Source organism: Sinocyclocheilus rhinocerous, unplaced genomic scaffold (assembly GCF_001515625.1).
Source record: "Sinocyclocheilus rhinocerous isolate Xijiao unplaced genomic scaffold, SAMN03320098_v1.1 scaffold6711, whole genome shotgun sequence".
NCBI lineage: Eukaryota > Metazoa > Chordata > Actinopteri > Cypriniformes > Cyprinidae > Sinocyclocheilus > Sinocyclocheilus rhinocerous.
In genome coordinates, this window is record NW_015645871.1 from 18,285 (window position 1) to 39,780 (window position 21,496).

At 37.6% G+C, this 21,496-nt stretch overlaps 1 protein-coding gene across 1 annotated transcript in view; it reads left to right on the forward strand.

Moving 5' to 3' along the window:
* The window catches only part of LOC107706940 (SH3 and multiple ankyrin repeat domains protein 3-like), a 36,900-nt gene that overhangs the window by 8,451 nt on the left and 6,953 nt on the right, over positions 1 to 21,496 (forward strand). The gene's annotated exons all lie outside the window — the stretch shown is intronic.

Genomic DNA, 21,496 nt, shown 5'->3' on the forward strand with positions numbered 1-21,496 from the left:
ACACACACACACATATATATATATATATATAACTTTTTATTTTTATTTTTTTTATTTATTTGCAGTACTAATAATGTACATAGAGGTAATCACTAAAAAAAAATTGCAAGCAACCAACTTCACAATTTTGGACTCCTTGGGATGGACTGACTATCATTTCACCTTAATATAAGGTAAGGTACAAATGGTTTGTGAGAAAGTTTGACTGAATCACTAAAGAGAGTCGTTTTGAAAGAGTGTTTAGTAATCAGACATCACTAGTTGTTTTTGGTTTTTTATTGTTCAGTGTGGCACACTGATATTTGAGGATTGTGTGTGAGAATTTGGAGCGGGCATTTTCCCTGGCACTCTTAAGTGGCGCCTATACTGATTTATCTTCCAATTTGTCTGGGCCAACGTGGTTCACTGTTGCTTTTCTGTCATTGTGGTTTTGTTGTGAAATTGTGGGTTTTTTGATGGTCCATGCCATTTAACTGCTGGACTGCGCCATCTCCTGCTCGCACAGGGGGTGGTGAGGGCATAATCCGCTTATAAACTGATATTGTTTCATTTGTTGTACTGACCTCTCCTGCTGGGTGCACATGCAGATGATCAAACATCTACGAATGCACGTGCCTGCACATGTTCACAAACCCACACACATATGTACTGTCAATTTGTGGCACAGCCGTGTGCTCAGTGGTGTGTGTTCAGGTCAAGCATTAGCCTAGTTTTCAGTCATTCACTTTTTACCGAGCCGAGGTGAAACCTAATGCACTGTGTGTGTGTGTGTTTAGTGAAGCCCGGAGGCCAGAGATGGTCATATGACAGACGGAAGAAAGACGTCTTTCTTTAGCAGAGACAACAGACCCTCAGTGCTGAAGCAGCTGATGTTAACGTGGAAATGAGAAGTTATCATTGCATTACTGAGCTCATAAAGATGCATACAGCTTGACCCCCGGCCAACCCCATCACAGTCTCACCTGAGCTGCATTACTGAGCTGGCAGGACACACTGCAGGCCCAGCCGTGTGTTAGCAAGTTCTGCTCTCCAGAGAACGAGAGGAGGAGGAGTAGGAGGAGAGGAAGAGAACTAGAGCGTGTAGACAAGAGCCTCCTGATGCACACAAACACACTTTACACTGTATTTGCAACATGCGTATTTGAATCTATCGATTCACTAAAGAATCAGTTCATAAGAGTCATTTGTTTGTGAATCGGACTGCACTGTTGACACTTTGTGACACTATTTGACACTGTTACACACCCTTCTTATCTGTATTAGTTAATTAATTAATTATTTAATTCATTCATATTTATTAAACTCATTAATACATTCCATAGCTCACTCATCCACTAACTCATTATTTCACTGTCTGTATAAACTGAAGGGTGTTGTACTGGTGAGTGTGTTGAATGTTAAAATCTGATATCTGAACTGCTTCTCTCTGTTTCACTGACATTCACCCCATTCCTCTCAGACAGTCTGTCTGTGTGTGTGTGTGTGTGTGTGTGAGAGAGAGAGAGAGAGAGAGAGAGAGAGAGAGAGATACCGAAGACTCTGTATCCACCCTGAGCTAGTACAGGTTTGGAGCTGCTTGTTTGGACAAACGTGTTCTGGCTACTAACTCGTGTCAGTGTACAGGGCCAGTGTATATCTGTGTGTGTGCGAGCGCTTGCACATACACTCTTTCTTTTCTAGTTAAAAGTAAATGTGGCATGTTTGACTTGTGCCCTCTGCCTCACCTTTATCTGATTCAACCTCTCAATCTCTCTCTACACATCAATCCCTCATTCCTTCCTTCCAGTCATCTTCCCTTTGGCTTGCACCTTCCTCCCCGTCTGCCACACCTGAGGAAGCTCATTACTGACAGTCAACCTCCAGTGCAGAACACTCGTCTGACTCATCCCTCCATCAGACAGACAGAGAGAGAGAGAGACAGATTAAATGATCTGAAAGATGCAGCGTTGTCATTTGCATTTATGTTGCTCTTTTGTTAGTTTTGACTGTTTTTATTGTCCTCATTTGTAAGTCGCTTTGGATTAAAGTGTCTGCTAAATGACTAAATGTAAATGTAATGCAAATGATCTTGTTGTCAAAGGTTGTGTGTTGAAAGTCTATAGTGCATTGGTGCCCACCCACTTTTTCAGAGTTTGAGCAATGAACCAAACCAATCAGATATAGAATCACAACATTACAAACTTGTATTTAAACCAAAAAAAAGTATTTGAAAACAGCAAAACTGAACACACAGTGGTTGAAGGAGAAAAAGGTGAATGTCCTTGCATGGCCTAGCCAGAGCCCGCAGACTTAACCCCCATTGAGAATCTGTGGAATGACTTGAAGACTGCAGTCCACAAACGCTCACCATCAAATTTAACTGAACTTGAGCAGTTCTGCAAAGAAGAGTGGGCAAATATTGCAAAGTCTAGATGTGCAAAGTTAGTAGAGACAAATCCCACAGATTCATTTCAGGCTGCAAAGCAAAAAAATATTTTTTTGATTATTTTAAAGGGGGTGATTCTTTTCTATACCCACTCTATATAGAACGAATTTATTTTCTGTTTATTGCAATATATAGTTTTAGAGTGTAGGGAGACTCTCATTGTTCTCAATGATTGGGATTTGATGGACACTAAAGAATGTTTTTAACGCATTTTTCTTGTAAAAAATTATACGTATAATATATGGATGCAGATATATTTGCAGTGTTTCTTGATCGGACTTTCCATATTGATTTAATTTTCATGTCAGATGGGATTTTAGCAGTGCATGAACCACCAGCTGTTATGTTTTGTCAGTAAGGTTTAAATCCACAATGAAGGTGCACCAGGCAGGCAGAAGATTTGCACACAATGAGAAATGTAGCTTTCATTACAGAATTCAACAGCATAGATGAGGTGAAGCTTTGTGACACCAACAGACATTTCTATCCAGACAGAATTAGATTTCTCAGAGGATGCCTGAGTTAACTGCAGAAAGTAGGTAATTTGCTATTTACATCGACATGTTCGATTCAAACAGGATTGAAATGACAAAATACATCTGTGAAACACGACTTTACTGACCTGAGGGAACTAGTCTGTTTCAATAGAGCTATAGTTTCTTTCAGAAAGAGTTTCCCACACATAAATATACATAAAGACATGGAGCATGTTGATACAGTGTTTGAATGATATTACAGACCTGCAGCGAGAGAAAAGAACAGCCACATCTAAGAGTTGTTTCTCTGTCTGTCTGTGTGTTTGGGCTTTTGTGGTTTCTTCTCTTATAACACACCTTGAATGCAGTGTGTGTGTGTGTGTGTGTGTGTGTGTGAGAGAGAGAGAGAGAGAGAGAGGACTGCAGCAATCGCCTGATCCTGCATGAGTTCATTATACTGGTATAAATTGTTTCCACTGCAGTGATCTGGACTAGTGTATCTGTACAAGCATGTTTATTAATACATCATAGTCCAATAACAGTTAGTGAGGTTAACTAGTTTGTCTTCCTCTCTTCATTTCTTCATTCCTTCTTTTTTTCTCAGAAAAGTTGTATCTTTAAATTCCTTCCCTCCCTCCTTCCTTCCTTCCTTCCTTCCCTCCTTCCAACCTTCCTCCCTTCTCAGAAAAGCTTTCTTTCTTTCTTTCTTTCTTTCTTTCTTGTTAATACAATTCCTATTAATTTTATTAATATTTAAAAGTTACATTATTAATAAACTAAAACTATCAAATTTAAAGTGTTAAAAATACATAAAAATACATTCTTTTTTCCCATCAATAACTATTGTTTCAAATAAAAATTATTGACGACTTCTGCACCAACTTTCAAAAATGCATCTTAAAATTTATTGAAAAACAAAACTTGAACACAAAAATTATTTATTATTCATTGACGAGGCAGTCTGTAGAGCATTTTCACATCTTACAAGTTCATATCCATCAGGCGCTCAATCGGTGCTTTCTCAAGTGTATAGACACCCTGGCCGATATATCGTTGTATCAATACTGTTTCCAAGCAGTCTGAATACACTATCATTTAATCAACCAATCACATGTCCCGTCTCAGACATCAAAGTAAGAGAGAGAAAAGCATACCACTCTGGTTTCCCTCCGACCAATCACGTCAAGCAAGAGGCGGGGCTTAATGTAGTTGCAGTCGTATCTGTTCTGGTCAATGAGCATGCTGCAGTCGACTGCATAGTGTGTGTGTGTGTGTGTGTTGTCAGAACATGGATTCGTTTCATCACTGCTCTCTATGTGACACACACCATCAGCGGGAACAAATGTGTGTGAATGAATAAACGTGAGCTTTTTTCTTACTGGCTCAACCCCAAATTGTCTCCCCCCTCCCCTCCTCAAAACTACCGCCAGATCTCCCCCTCTTCCTCCTTTTCTCCTCCCTCTCTCCCTCACGTTCCCTCCCTGTCACCGCATTCAGCAAAATCACCCCTTCATCACACGCCAGACGCTAGTGTGTGTGAGCGCATGTGAGAGAGAGAGCGAGTGTGAGCGTGCAGCACTCCGGCGAGACGTGAGTGTGTGGAGAGAGAGAGAGGACGAGGAGGAGAAGACAGGGCGATAGGTGAGAGGGCATGTGGTGGATGAGTGTGTGATGAGAGGAGATGGGGGGAGCGCTCGGACGGAGAGACGGCAGAGAGCGGAGGAACAGGAAGCCGCGCAAGGACGCCAAGAAGTCCAAAATCAACAGTAAGGTATCCCGTTCTCTCTCTGACACTTCTCTGTGTGTCTGTCTCTCCTTGTCTGTCTTGTTTAGATTGTGTAAGAGCGTGTGTGTGTATGTGTGTGTGTGTGTGTGTGTGTGTGTGTGTTGCATTGCATTCCATCAGTGTTTGTATGTGGATTTATAGCAGAGTAACTTCCCTTTGAATGTGTGAGACAGTTTGGTACTGGGACAGAGAGACAGAACTGGCCGCAGACTCAACAATAAGGATTTTTTTCTGCTGTCATTGTTCATTTAATGGTCTAATTTTGTTACCAAATAGCTGTGATGTAACTCTGGGACAGGTGTAAATTCATACACACAGTTTTGCTTGCAGCCTGTGTAAAATATAACTGTTTGCTCATCATTTGGAAGTCATTCTTGCAATTTTGATATCCTATTCTGTGCAATGAATTGAGATAATCTTACCAAATTTTTGTAAAATGAATCATTTAGATATATTAGCTCCAACACTGGTACCAATTTACCAGGAGTGCATTGGTCAGTGAAAATCTCCACAAGAATCATACAAATCCACACAATTTGCAAAAATAAATAAATATTGCAAAAACAAAAAAATATATAATAATAAAAATATACCATTTAATACACTTCAAATTAGGGATGCACAACATAACATGTTTTTTGGTGGCGATATTGGATGGTTAATATGATATATCAGCCAATATTTGATATTTAATTGTGCATGATTATTTCTTGTATTTTTCCTTTTGGATTTACATGACTTATGTTGTCATGTAATGCTCAGTTTATCATTATTATTATTTTTACACTCTTATATGTAACATTTAGCAAATCTATATAGCAAATTTCCATTTTTATTTTGTACATTGTAATGTTGTGATGCCTAAATTTACTTGCTGCATCTAAGATTGATTTTAGATTTTAGTATTTTTTTAGTATTTATTTAGACAAAATAAATTTTAATATTCACTATTTATCACTGTATCACTAAATATCACTATTTATCATCAGCCATAACATGAAAATAAGTATCAGCTTGCTCTCAATATTAGTTTTTATCAGTGTTTTATCATTTTTACTAATTATCAGTGTTACTTTATTATTTATATACTATTGTAGTATGTATTAATAGTTTTCATTTTATTTTTTATTATTTGTAATGTGATTTTGTATTTCTAATATCTATTTTTAGCTTTTAATTTTCAATTTTTTTTCATTAATCTTCGTTTTACTTTTGGTAATTTGTACCATTGGGCACCATTCACTTCCATAGAAGGAAAAAAAAATACTATGGAAGGCATTGGTGCCCATCAACTGTTCGTATACCAACATTTTTCAAAATATCATCTTTTGTGTTCAACAGAAGAAAGAAACTCGTACAGGTTTGGGAACAAGTAGAGAGTGAGTAAATGATGACAGAATTTTCATTCTGGAAGTGAACTTATCCTTTAAACTTTAAAAACTAAAAAAAAAAAATTAGAAATGTTACCTTGACAAACTAGCTAAAACAATTTATCCTGTCAATTTTCCATGTAAAATACATCTTCTTTTAATGAATGAAAATCATTTTTAATAGATTTAGTTATTATTAACTACACTGCAGCTTATTGTTTAGTCTCTTTTCTCAGCATGTGTTCAGTGTAGCATAGAATGTCAAGACAGCAGTGGAGCTCCAGTGTAAGTGTGTGTGAGTGTTCAAGGTGTGAATAAGAACGATTCAAGCGTTAAAGTTTAGCATCAAGCATTTTCAGTGTATTCCCCCATTTTCTGCTGTTTTCGCTCTTGCTTGCTCGTCCTTTGAATGCCATGCCTGGAATTCTGATTGTGTGTGGTACCTGCGCGTGGATTTGACAGAGTGCTGATCTGTGGTCTTGACGAAGATGTCACAGGCTGTGATGCGTAATCTCTTGATCCTGTGAAATGACTGATGGGAGATTTAACGAGGCCTCGGAGTGGCAACCGCTTGCGCGACGGCATGATCAGACAGAATGTGGAGGTGTAGTCAGTCACAGAGATGACAGATTTGGGAAAACAGTACTGGAATGTTTGGGAGACTCTTTCCTTTAGGGACTTGTGAGAGCACACGAGGTGAATGTGGGCTTCTTCCCACTCTTTTTATACTGTCGATTCCATCCAGTACTAACAGACCACCTTTTCACCTTATATTAGCTTGAATTTTGGGTGATTGGATCACAATCTGGACCTCAATAAAGGCATGTATAAGTGCACTTAAGATACCTATATATTGTTCAAAGATTTTGGGTCTAGAAGATTTTTTGATGTTTTTGAAAGACTCTTCTGCTCACCGAGGCTGCATTTATTTGATCAAAAATACAGTAAAATCTGTCATTTTTTAAAATGTAATAAATTAAATAAATTGTTTAATGTTAATGTATTTTAAAATAACAATTTTCTATTTTAATTTATATTTTTTATTAAGCTGAATTTTCAGCAGCCATTAATATCACATTAACCTTATTATTATTATCTTATTATTTCTTATTATTATCATTGTGGAAAACAGTATAATATTTTTGTAGAAACTGTGCTACATTTCAGGATTCTTTGATAAATAGAAAGTTCAAAAGAACATCATTTGAAATAGAAATCTTTTGTAACATTATACAAATGTCTGTCACTTTTGATCAATTTAATGCATCCTTAAATTATTAATGATTAATTTCTTTTAAAAAAATCTTAATTTCCCCAAACTATTGAATATTAGTCTATATATCTGTCATTGTTTTAATGTTCCTGAAAATTATATAGTTTATGTCTATAATTATCTGACATTATTATGTCTATAATTACCAACATATGCTATGATGGCAGTTTATAAAGATTTAAAGAACTAAAATCATGTACAACTAACAAGCAAGAGTTCATCTGACATTGTTGAGATCTCTTCTGAAACTCTAGAAGAGACATATGTGAGATTACTAGGGTGTTTATTTTGAGAAGCAGTTGCTTTAGGCAAATATCTCCATCTGAGCTTATTTTAATTCCATTTATAAAAATGAGATCTGTTTAATATCTCAGTTGTTTTTCTAATATGCTACTTTTTTACAGGAAGCACTTGAAATTGTAGTGTAATGTACTGTATATGTCTGGTTATATGCATGTCTTATATTCACTCCACACGAGAGCGGGAGTTACTGTAAAACTAACAGAGCATGAACTAGTTTGCTCCATATCTGCCAGCTGTGACCTCATCCAGTGATGTTCTACTGTATATGTTGTGACATGTATGTTAATGCTGATGAGGTCTGAACCAAACTTGCATTGAGTTTTCAGTTGTTTTCAAATGGTCTTGCGGTGGTTAAACATTAAAGTTTGCTGGTTTGGGCCAGAGTTGAGCCATGATTGAGCCCTTGAGTGAGACACTTAACCTCAGGTTACTCCAGGAGGACTGACCCTTTTATATGCTACTTTTAATGAAATCATCTGCTAAATGACTATTTATGTATTTATGAGGAAGGTTTTTGAAATGTATGTCAGGTTTTCAAGAGTGGGTACATATTAATATTATGTATTAAAGGTTATAAAGTGGAAGAAATAGTTGTATTCAGTGATTAAATTCTGTTTAATTCTTTTGAAGTGCTTTTGAAATAACATGCATGTGAGTTTGGAGAGAGAGCGTAGAGCTGTGAATAGCGTCCCATTCACTGAGCTGTCCCGGGACTCTTTTATCGGTTCTGCCCAGAGGCTGACCATTACACGACCTAATTAAACTAGAGTGAGGTCCAGTACAGTCACAGAGTACTTACACATCAGCTGCTCATAACACACACACACACACACACACACACACAGGGCTTTAATTCATCAGAAGTATTTAACCATTTAGAATCACTCATAAACTGGTACACACTGATATACGGTATTCATAACAGTTCGTCTATGAAGCATCCATCTATTGTTATACAGCTTCAAACAATTCAGGACACATCCAGGATACATCTGCAGTGTTTAATGGAAAATACTTCATACATTAATTATCAAATTACAGCTGAATATGAGCAGCGCTAACTATTCGGGGCTCATAATAACTGCTGTTTGACAATCGCTTAAGGTCTAATGGAACTAACTGTCATCTTACATTGACAGCTATTACTTATAAATGAAATAAAATAAAAATAAATTTATGCAACTTATACAGGAGCCTTTGCATGCAGCAAAACGAAATCTGCCCATCTAACAATCTCAGTCTATCCATCCATCCATCGTTCTTTTGTTTTATCTGTCATTCCGTTTATCCATCCATCCATCCATCCATCCATTCATTGTTCCATCCATCCATGGTTCCATCAATTCATCCATCCATCGTTCAGATGTTTTATCTGTTGTTCTGTCTGTCCGTTCATCCATCCATCCATCCCTCAGTCCGTCCATCCATCCATCCATCCGTCCCTCAGTCCGTCCATCCATCCATGATTCTGTCAATCCTTCCATCATTCTAACGTTTTATCTGTCATTCCCTCTGTCTGTTTATCCATCCATCCATCCATGCATCATTCTATCATTTTATCTGTCATTCCGTCCATCGATCCATCCATCAATTCATCCATCTATCCATCATTCCATCCATCCATCATTCTATCGTTTTATGTCATTCCATCCATACATCCATCCATCCATCAATTCATCCATCTATCCATCGTTCTATCCATCCATCCATCCATCATTCTGTCATTGTATCATTCATTCCGTCCATCCATCCATGCATCAGTCCATCCGTCATTCTAACATTTTATCTGTTGTTCTGTCTGTCTGTTCATCCATCCATCCATCCATCCGTTCTATCATTTTATCTGTCGTTCCATCAATCTGTGACTTTCTAGTTCTGTCTGCTGTTCCACATATATCCATGTTATGTTCATTAGACAGTAATAAATGAGAGTAATTTTCATAATTACTATTTTTGAGATGACCCAGGCCTTCAGAATGGTGGTTGTGTAGTTCAGTGTCCTCAGACTGCTCATATGTCTGTCCATTTTGTGAAACAGATGGATATGATCCAGTGGGCATGACATGTATTCTGTTTTATCTTTCTGTTTACTTTAAAGCGTGGCACTTTTGGTGCACACAGCTGGAATTGTTCTATAATGTTAATATGACATCAAAACAGCAGGCATGATGTACAGGATGCATTTTTAAAGAGCATGCATGCTGCTACCTAAAATCAAACCACCATAACATACGGTATAAAGATGTGCTTTTTTCCTTATGGCTGCTCATATATCTTCTGGCGTGAATACATCTGCCTTTTTCTCTTTTTAAGACTGCAAGAACTAATGTGTAAGCCTCACTACTATGAATTAAGGTCATGCAGGGTGTGTTGAGGGTAACTGGAGGAAACAGCATTAGGAACTTTTGCACTGTTGTTTTACAAAATGTTATGATAGACCGAAAGACTTTGAATAGTGTGCGAAGTGTATGGGCTAGTTTTATGATACTTTTATGGTCTTTTCCGAAGTTTGAAACGGGAACTTCCCATTGAAAAGGGTGATCAGTACTTCTTTATTTCACAGAAGAAAGTAAGTCATAGAGGTTTGGAACAACATGTGGTTGAGTAAATGATGATAAAATGTTCATTTTCAGGTGAACTATCCCTTTTAAAATCAGCCCAGTAGTCGTTTATTGAATTGACTGAAACCGATATATAAGAGCACCATCTTTCTTTCTCTGTGCACCAGTCAGAGGTTAATGGGCCAGTTGTTCATCCATAAACTGCACCTACGAGGGCTTAAACTACTCTTCTTCTCACCTGTGGACAGAGAGACAGATTATATGGAGTCTGAGAGAGAGATTGTAAGTTTGTCACCATTTTTTGTTACCAAGAGGACTCTCTCCTGAAGTCCCATTAAGACAAATGGATCTCTCAAGGAGCCATCTGTCAGGCGTGAAGTGCTGGAAAGCAGAGCAATAACTCAACACTAACTCACTGTGGGATGGGGAACTGACATCTGACCGTCAGCCTGTCAGTCTCTCAGTCAGTATAACGGACAGCACATATGCCATTTACATGTCACATTAACACCAGTGTGCCGGCGGTCCGTTTCGTTATGCGCGCCATTAGACCAAATGACATGCATTATGAGCAGTGCTAAATGCATCATGGGAAGACTTGGGTGTTTTTTTGGATGCCATCAGATGTGTTAACAGATTTGGGACGCATTGTTATGGAATGTGCCAGCAGTGATGGGTGTGTTATGAGTATTGATGGGAATGTTATGCTAATGCTGGGTATTTTACAAATAGTGGTGGGTTGTTATAGGCGACGAGTAATGTGCTGTGTTTCCATTTTTGGATATGTTATGAGTTCTGCAGGCTATATTAAGAAATATGAGGTATTGTGGGCTTTGTTATATGTTCACAGTGAGAGTACATTTAAGGTCACATTAGATGTATAATGGGTAAAATGAGTTTAAAATAGAAAATGTGTGGAATATTGTGCATAGTACTGGATATATATTTATGTGAATTATAGGAAGCAAATGGGGTTCTGTAGGATATATTATCTGACATGGGTCATTAGAGATTTATGATTATGAATACTGTGGAAAGTAATTTATTAGATGTATTATGGATATTTATAATAATATTCACAGATTATACTATGGATAACATATCTATGTGTATACATAATGAATCTTATGATGTGCAAGTGCAGTTCATTAACAATCATAATAGATATAATGTGGAGAAAGTGTAATTTTATTATTTATAAAATGTTTGGAATGTTATGTTGGATAAACACTAGGCAAAGCGAAGTATATTATGAGAAATGTATGTAATATTTTGGATTGTGTTGGATATATATACTTTTTCTATATTATCAAAGTATATTCTGAATACTGTGGATAGTAATATGATTAGATACGTTATAGGTATTAATGCCTGTAAATAAAATAACTTGTATTAACGGAGTGGTCTAATATAATGGATTTACAGATGAAGTACTATATATTATGAGAATTGTTGGGAATATTATTGACAGTATTGGGCACACTGTTATAAAGACAGGAATGCAAGATTTATTTTTATTTTTTTGAAAAAGAAGTTATTGAAAGAAGTCTCTTCTGCTCATCAAGGCTGCATTTATTTGATCAAAAATACAATCAAAATGATTACAGTTTAGAATAAAAGTTTTCCATTTGAATATATTTTAAAAAGTAATTTATTCCTGTGATGCAAAGCTGAATTTTCAGCATCATTACTCCAGTCTTCTGTGTCACATGATCCTTCAGAAATCATTCTAATATGCTGATTTCTTGCTCTAGAAGCATTTCTTATTATCATCTTTTCTTTGATGAATAGAAAGTTCATAACAGCATTCTATTTGAAATAGATTTTTTTTAATTATAAATGTCTTTACTGTCATTTTTTAAAATCAATTTAATACATCCTTGCTGAATAAACATAATAATTAATTTTTTTAGAAAGATCTAACTAACCCCAAATTTTTGAACATTATTGGATAAGGTGAAGCATATAATGGGAAATATAGGAAATATTATGGACAGTGCTCAATATATATTGGTAAGATGATGTTTGTGGGAGGTGTAGGGAGTGTTATGGACTGTGTTGGGTATGTATTGGCTAAGATGATTTATGTTATGAGAAGTGTGGTGAGTTTTATGGGATGTGTTGGATATATTTTGAGGAAAGGCGAGTGTATTGTGGGAGTGTGTGGTGTATTTTGGGCTGTGCCATGCTCTGCTGGTTGGGGCTATCAGAGGCACATGGATGGCAATGCTGACTCAAGCTTTTCTCTTTCTGTTGGTCTGTCCGTGATCTGATGATGGAAGGCATTCCTTCACATACACACACACACACACACACACACACAGAGAGACTCACAAACACTATTAATTCAGTCACTCACATGCGCACACACAATATTCATGTGTTTGTGTATATTGAATGCTGAAGTCAGCAGTATGTGGAGTGACTGCGCTCAGCTTTAGGACTGCAGTGAATAGGTTCATATTTATAAATCACATCAATGCCACGCCTGAGAGAATAAACAGACCCTGTTTACATAGCCCTGTTTTCATTGTCGTTACACTGTAAACCTGTGGAACCCCCAGTTATCATACATGTTCATCCCCTTACACTCAGAAAATATGACAAGCACAGGATCCAGCGTTTTGAGCCATGCATAACTGTGAATTACCAGGTTATTGGTTGGGTTTTGACTCCCCATTTTGCCTTTCTGAAGTTACATTTCCCTTTGCTGGTTTGGGAATGAATAAGCCCATGTTGCATTATGGGTAATGTAGTCATAATATAATACACAACTTTGAATTATGGTTATAGGTTAAAGGAGTAGCCTAGTTCATTCAAAAATAAAAATGTACAAAACATTTACTCACCCTCGGGCCATTCAAGATGTAGATGAGTTTGTTTCTCATCAGAACAGATTCAGAGAAATTTAGCATTTTATCACTTGCTCACCAATGTATCCTCTGCAGTGAATGGGTGCCGTCAGAATGAGAGTCCAAACAGCTGGAAAAAACAGCACAATAATCCACAAGTAATCCACAAGTCTCTAGTCCATCAATTAACATCTTTTAAAGTGAAAAGCTGTGTGTTTGTAAGAAACAAAACCTTCATTAAGTCATTTTTAAACGTCACTTCTGGTCCATAATCCATAATAAAACTTCCTCCAGTGAAAAAGTCCATTCCCGGTTGTCCTCTTACATCAAACCATCAAATCCACAGACATGTTAAACTGTTTTGGACTGTTTTTGCTTGTAAACGGTGCTTGATCTGGGCTTCTTTCTCTCCTGATTTAGGTCGAGATGACTTTTTCACCGGAGAAAGCAATATTATGGATAGAGGACTCATATTTTAGCTGTAAGCAACAGTTTGAAGTTAAAAATGTCTTAATAATTGTTTTGTTTATTACAACACACAGCTTTTCACTTGACAAGATGTTAATTGATGGACTAGAGACGTGTGGATTAGTTGTGGATTATTGTGATGTTTTAATCAGCTGTTTGAACTCTTATTCTGACGGCACCCATTCACTGCAGAGGATCCATTGGTGAGCAAGTGACGGAATGCTTAATTTCTTCAAATCTTTTTCAATGTAGAAGTGCAATGTGAGTCAGTTTGGATAAAAGTGTCTGCAAAATACATAATTGTGAATGTAAATAGGTGGCGGATGAAAAGCTGTAAATAAAACAGATTATTGGAGTATGTTTTACAAAATTCTATGTGTTACTTGCCGTTTCTTTGAAGGTATTTGTGAAATTTACTAGCAAAATCTGAGTGAAATTTGTTCTGAGTAAATCCTATACCAAATGTTTTTCAGTGTAGTTGGCAACAGGTGTGTGTGTGTGTGTGTTTGGGAGGGGCTGGTGTGGTCATTCAGAGTGTGTGTGTCTCTCAGTGGTCAGTCAGTAGCCGTATTTCGTGTGCTGTGGCAGAGCGCTGGGGATCTCGTAACATTATGCTGAGAGTAGAAAAAGAGAAAACCGCCCGCCATCCAGCCATCGAGGTCAGAATGTCGCATCAAATCATTCTTTCTAAGTTTTTCTTGTAGTCGAAGCTGCATACGCACCTGTTCTGAAAAGAACAACTCTGACTTAAGGCTAGACATCAAGAGGGACATGAAAACAGAGCTGATAGTGTCATAGAGGTGTTTCAGCTCCAGTAGTTTAATTACAGATAGCAGTCGTGGCAGATTAAGTTTAATTATTGTGTGAGGTTTGGCCGCATGTGTTTAAGTGTGTCTGCTTCAGAAGTCAAGCAGTCCCACTCTTAGTATCTGTTGTTTTGGTTCAGGCTGCTGTTTAGGATTGCTTAAAGGGATAGTTCACACAAAAATAAAAAATCTGTCATCATTTACTCATCCTCATGTTTTTTCAAGCCTGTATGATTTTCTATTTTGTCTGGGAAAAAAAGTACAGATGTTGTCATAATGTGTCTTGTACCACGTCAGTGTTATTTTAGTATAATAGAGATACTATTATAATTATTTTTCAAATATTTTGAATTAGTTTGTATTTTTTTATTTTCCCTTTTCATTTTAAAATGAAAGTTTTAGTAATTTAGTTGTGTTTGTCATTTTTAGTAGTTATTTTTAAAGGTCTATATAAATTTATTAATTCCTCTTTTATTTTTTTTAAAACATTCTAATGAAAATGAGAAATGTTCCTTTAGCAAGCAGCTGAACTACAATAAGTGTTTTTCATATTTTATTTTATTTCTGTTAACATTTGTTTCAAGTAACAAAAGTGCTTTTTTTCTTCTTTTCTTTGTTTTTTGTAGAGGATTGACTGGTCACTATATGTCTTCAGAGTATTGAGAGAAGCAATTCAGAACATCTCCTTTTGTATTCCGTACGAGAAGGAAATAAATTTCATTTGCAGGTGAACTATCACTTTAATACAATTAGAGAGAGATTAGCCTTTAATGAGCCAAGAGACTCAAACTATTCAGGGTTTTTAGGTTTCTGAGTATATATTCGCACGTAGTGTATTAGAAAGCTAATCTAGCTTGTTAATAAACCTGGCATTGTATATTATGAATATTGTTGGCTCTGTGATGAATTGCGTATGCTCTTCACTTGTAAGTCACTTTGGATAAAAGTGTCTGCTAAGTGAATACATGTAAATGCTAATGTATGTTATCAAGCTTGTTTTGTCAAGAAGTAAAATGCCAAGTTGTTTCTGTCATTTTCTGTTTAAATGAACTCAAACCTCCACTGTAATTGAATTGCTTGTTTCAGCTGAAACATTTATCTCTGTTTGCGTAACTCTGCTTTAGTGTATTTGTGTGTGTCAGCACATGACAGTATGCTGCTTCATATGTCACATGACTAATAGAGGCAGACAAAGAGAACACAGCTCATGACAATGGCTTCTGTGACAGCAGCTCGTGTAGTATGCAGTGTTCATGTGGATTTGAATGGGGCTCTTTTACTCCTACTCTCAGTATGTGTGAATGTATGAGAAAAATAATATTTTGCGAAAATGGCATTTTTTACCATCAGAATGGCCTAGATGTATTTTTGAACAGTAATGCACATTTGAGGGAAGTAACAATAGGCCGCATTCACTAATAACTGCATGTTTCGGAAAAAATAAGGACTCAGTTCACTTCCAGCGACTCGGCATCAGTGTGGAAAAGTCTAAAAGAAATCACCAACTACAAGACACCATCCCCCAGCACTGTGGAGAATCAACACCTGGCAGACGATCTGAACGAGTTCTACTGCAGGTTTGAAAAAACACCCCACACCCGCCCTGAACACCTCTCCACACAACCATTCACACCTCCAGCAACCCCCCTCTCCCCCACACCTGCAATTCAGATCAGTGAAGACGAGGTGCGCCAGGTCTTCCGGAAGCAGAAAAGGAAAAAAGCACCAGGCCCAGACTGTGTTACACCAGTCTGTCTGAAATCCTGTGCTGACCAGCTGGCCCCCATCTTCACACAGATCTTCAACAGATCACTGGAGCTGTGCGAAGTACCTTCATGCTTCAAACGCTCCACCATCATCCCCATCCCAAAGAAACCCAAAATTACGGGACTTAATGACTACAGACCTGTGGCTCTAACGTCTGTGGTCATGAAGTCTTTTGAAAAACTGGTGCTGGCCCACCTGAAGGACATCACTGGACCCTTGCTGGATCCTCTTCAGTTTGCCTACAGAGCAAACAGGTCTGTGGACGATGCAGTAAACATGGGACTGCATTAGGTTCTGCAACATCTGGACAGACCAGGGACTTATGTGAGGATCCTGTTCGTGGACTTCAGCTCGGCCTTTAACACCATCATCCCAAACCTCCTCCTGCCCAAACTAACTCAGCTCTCCGTGCCCACCTCCGTCTGTCAGTGGATCAACAGCTTCCTGACAGACAGGCAGCAGCTAGTGAGGCTGGGAAAATACACATCCAGCACCCGTACGATCAGAACTGGAGCTCCTCAGGGCTGCGTCCTCTCCCCACTGCTCTTCTCCCTGTACACCAACGACTGCACCTCTAAAGACCCCTCTGTCAAGCTCCTGAAGTTTGCAGACGACACCACACTCATCGGCCTCATTCAGGACGGTGACGAGTCTGCTTACAGACAGGAGGTCGAGCAGCTGGCTGTCTGGTGCAGTCTCAACAACTTGGAGCTCAACACGCTCAAAACTGTGGAGATGACCGTGGACTTCAGGAGAAACCCCCCTGCACTCCCCCCACTCACCATCATGGACAGCACTGTGACTGCAGTGGAGTCATTCAGGTTCCTGGGCACCACAATCTCTCAGGACCTGAAGTGGGACACTCACATTGACTCCATTGTGAAAAAGGCCCAGCAGAGGTTGTACTTCCTTCGCCAGCTGAGGAAGTTCAACCTGTCACAGGAGCTGCTGAAACAGTTCTACTCCGCCATCATTGAATCCATCCTCTGCACTTCAATAACTGTCTGGTTCAGCTCAGCTACCAAATCTGACCTCAGAAGACTACAGAGGGTAGTCCGGACTGCTGAGCGAATCATTGGTACAACCCTCCCTTCTCTCCAAGAACTGTACTCATCCAGAGTGAGCAAAAGGGCTGGCAAAATCACTCTGGACCCCTCACATCCAGCACACTCCCTCTTTGAACTGTTGCCATCTGGTCGACGCTACAGAGCACTGAGCACCAGAACGACCAGACACAGGAACAGTTTCTTCCCTCAGGCAATCCATCTCATGAACACTTAACAATAACTGTGGAACACACACTATTTATTCACTCATACACTTATTTATCTAACACACATACTCAGACTACACCTCAAATTTGCACATAATATACAGTACCTGTACATACAAAACTGTCTATTGTAATATACCTGCACATACAATTGTCAATTTATATATTTTTATTCCTTATTTACTTGTTCTATTTTTTATTATCTGTGTTTTTTGTTCTGTCACTGTCATTCTGTTACACTGTGGAAGCTTCTGTCACGAAAACAAATTCCTCGTATGTGTAAACATACCTGGCAATAAAGCTCATTCTGATTCTGATTCTGATTCTGATTCTGATTTCCTTAAGTGCACAGAAAAGAGTTCACGCAACTCATTTAGAAAACCGATATATAAAGGAAGTAAATATTCTACTATTTGTTATGTAATTATATGTGTTTGTGTGTATGTATATACTGTTAAATAGCTTGGGGTCGGTAAGATTTTTTTAATGTGTTTGAAAAAAAGCCTCTTATGCTTACCAAAGCTGTGTTTATTTGATCAAATAATATATTAAAAACAGTAATATTGTGAAATATTATTACAATTTAAAATAACTTTTTTATATATATTTTAAAATTTAATTAATTTCTGTGATGCAAAGCTGAATTTTCAGCATCATTACTCCAGTCTACAGTGTCACATTATCCTTCAGAAATCATTCTAATATGCTGATTTGCTGCTCAAGAAGCATTTCTTATTATTATAAATGATCAATTTTGATCATGCCGCTTCATGTTTTTGTGGAAACATCTTTTTTTTTCAGGATTTTTTTTCAGGATTCATTGATATAGAGAAATTGTTTTGTTTTTTTATATAGATATTAAATAAAAAGTTTAAAAAAACAACACTTATTTGAAATCTTTTTGCAACATTATAAATATCGAAATATGCTGTTTAATTATAAAAATGCACAAAGTTTCCTGTTAGAGTTAGAGAATGGAAAATCGTTTCAGATAGCAAAGTGGAGGTGTGAGAAAGACTCAGTGAGTGTAAAGCTCGTTACAGCAGCAGGACATGAGCTGTTAAGGTGAGTGATGTGTTGCCGTTAGGTAACCCTAGCAATGCAACTCATCTTTTGAAAATTAAGAGGAGCTAAATTATGGTCATGCATCAGGAATGTCTGTGCACATGCATGTAGTTCTTTCTCTCTCTCACACACACACACACACACAGAGAGAGAGCCCTAACACAACCAATGCATCACATTTGTCCATGAGGAGTTAATATATAATTTGTTATTTATGAATCTGGCTGTTAAATCATAACGCCCCAAAGGAACACACACAGCACGTTAAACCAATGAGGTTAATTACACACTCATTCAAACTGTGTTTCTAAACTCTCTGTAATACATATGTGACCCTGGACCACAAAACCAGTCTTAAGTCGCTGGGGTATATTTGTAGCAATAGCCAGAAATACATTGTATGGGTCAAAATTATAGATTTTTTTTTTATGGCAAAAATCATTAGGATATTAAGTAAAGATCATGTTCCATTACATGCATTTGACGTAAGCTCACTGAATTATTCAGGTAATTTGGTGTGGTGTATTAGCACTTTTGTCTACAGGGTCAGTGCTTACTTTATCATAATAGTAAACAGCTAAAAAATGTGGTTGTCATGCACATGATTGCATTTTGTCATGTACACTACTGTTCAAAAGTAAGAAGTAAGGAATTGTCCACCAAAAATGAAAATTTGCTGATTATTTACTCACCCTCAGTCCATTCAAGATGTAGAGTTAGTTTCTTCATCAGAACAGATTTGGATAAATATAGCATTGTATCACTTGCCCACCAAATGGATTCTCTGCAGTGAATGGGTGCCGTCAGAATGAGCGCCGTCTCATCACAGATCAAGCATTTCTAAACAAATATACTGGTGGATGTGAGAGGACAACAGGGAATGGACTTATTCACTGGAGGAAGCATTATTATGGATTATGGACTGGTAATTTGGCCAGAATCGACAGTTATTTCTTACAAACACATACTGTAGCTTTTTCACTTCACAAGATGTTAATTGATGGACTGGAGTGGTGTGGATTACTTGTGGATTACTGTGATGTTTTTATCAGCTGTTTTGACCCACATTCTGACGGCACCCATTCACTGCAGAGGATCCATTGGTGATGGAATGCTAATTTTTTCTAATATGCTCTGATAAAGATCAGCTAAATCTTGGATGGCCTGAGGGTAAATTTTCAGCAAATATTCATTTTTGGGTGAACTATTATACTTTAATACTTCTGTTCCATAAGAATGCATTAAATTGATCAAATGTGACAGTAAAGACTTTTACATTGTTACAAAAAAAAATTCTATTTCAAATAAATGCTGTTCTTTTGAATTTTTCTATCCTTGTTCTGTGCTTTTCCTGTTCTTTTCATCCTTTTCGTCATGATCCCTCACATCCATTTTCCCTGTTCTGTCACTTCTTCTCTCTCTCATGTATGGCTCTATCATGTTCCTGCATATTTCATACCGACACGCATATAAACCCCAAAACAGTGGGTTAGGCTCTTAAATAATATACAATAGACCTCTGCCTTAAAGCGGCCTCTTTTCCTGTGATAGCAGGTTTTATAGAGAGGGAGTGTTGCTGTGAATATGACTTCTTTGGCCAGAATGGTTGCGGCCCCGCTCTGTGTGGGTTACTTAGTTTAGTGGTGTGGCAAAAATCGCCCTGCGGGCACTGACACTGCCCTAACCCAGATTCAGTGGTATGCAAAGTACAACACTGCCGAGCTCTGGGGGAAGGGAACTACATCTGTACACTCCGGCATAGCTTGCATTCGTAGTGTTATGCACCAATGCGCTGTGGGAGATGAGTGTTCACTGACTAGCGACGTGAATGTAGTACATTTATGTTTTGGGATGGCCCTTTCAGTACAAGACGCTGTGCCAATTATCAGTTTTTGCGCTGGATTTTCTGTGAGACTTTGAAAAGCAGATATTGGTTTGAAAAGAACAAAGAGAGGAACAGTTTCAGGTTCACTGGACAGCAGAATGTTGTTTACTAATTATTGTTGTTGTTGTTGTTTTTATCTGCAGGTGGCGCAACTGAGTGCACCAGTCTGGTTTCTGTTTTATAAATAAAAATCTCATTAATTTGTGACCCTGGACCACAAAACCAGTCTTAAGTCGCTGGGGTATACACAAACATGTGGTCTTCCACAATCTTTGGCACAAACATTTGGCATGTCACTGGAAGCTCCAGATGTTCAAATCGTTTCTTGGAAGCCAATTAGATTTAATTACCCTTCATTTAATATCTGCTGGTGGTTTGTCCCTTCACTTTTGGCATTAACAGCTTTCAGTCAGATTTCTTGACTAATGGCTCCCCTTAAGATGATCAGGTTAAACCGAAGTTCTCAGCATTCTTCCATTTGCAACCATTTTACAACATACAATTACATTCACATTACTGATCTAATTTCTCTTCCTTGTGTTAATGTACAAAATCCTTGAGTTGTGAAATGAGACTATTGTTTACTTGTCCTAGAGTGAAGATTGTATTCTGTGTCTACTTAATCATCTGTTTAGTATAATTATATCACAGAAGCGCAGCACATTGAAGTTAGGGATCTCATCATGCCATTTGCATGTGTGTTGGCAGTGATGTGTCCTGACATGTAAATGCTGTATATTGTGGGGTAATAATGTTTGAATTATCATATTTAAGTGAACATGCATTAGCATCATCACATTATTCAGTGTGGAAACATATAATTTTCTTTGAGGCTCAATTTTCCCAAGTTGAGTAATTGTGAATTATGAATAATGGCAGAAGCAAATTGTTGTTTATCATAATGAGCTGTAATTGTGGATGTTGACTGTACAGTTTCGTTTATACATTATGTGTACTGTTGATGAAGAATAGCGATAATGCTTGCCAAAAATGCTTGTCTCTTTATTTTGTTGCAATATTGCTAAATCACTTACCGTTTTGTGTTGGGAAGTACAAAAGAAAAAATAAATATTCAAATGCCTAGCACATCTACTTTATTCTGCCTTTAAACAGAATTTAAACGTTTCTTGAACATCCATATCATAATAATGATTTTCAAACTCACGAGTAGGAACTGACTTGGAAG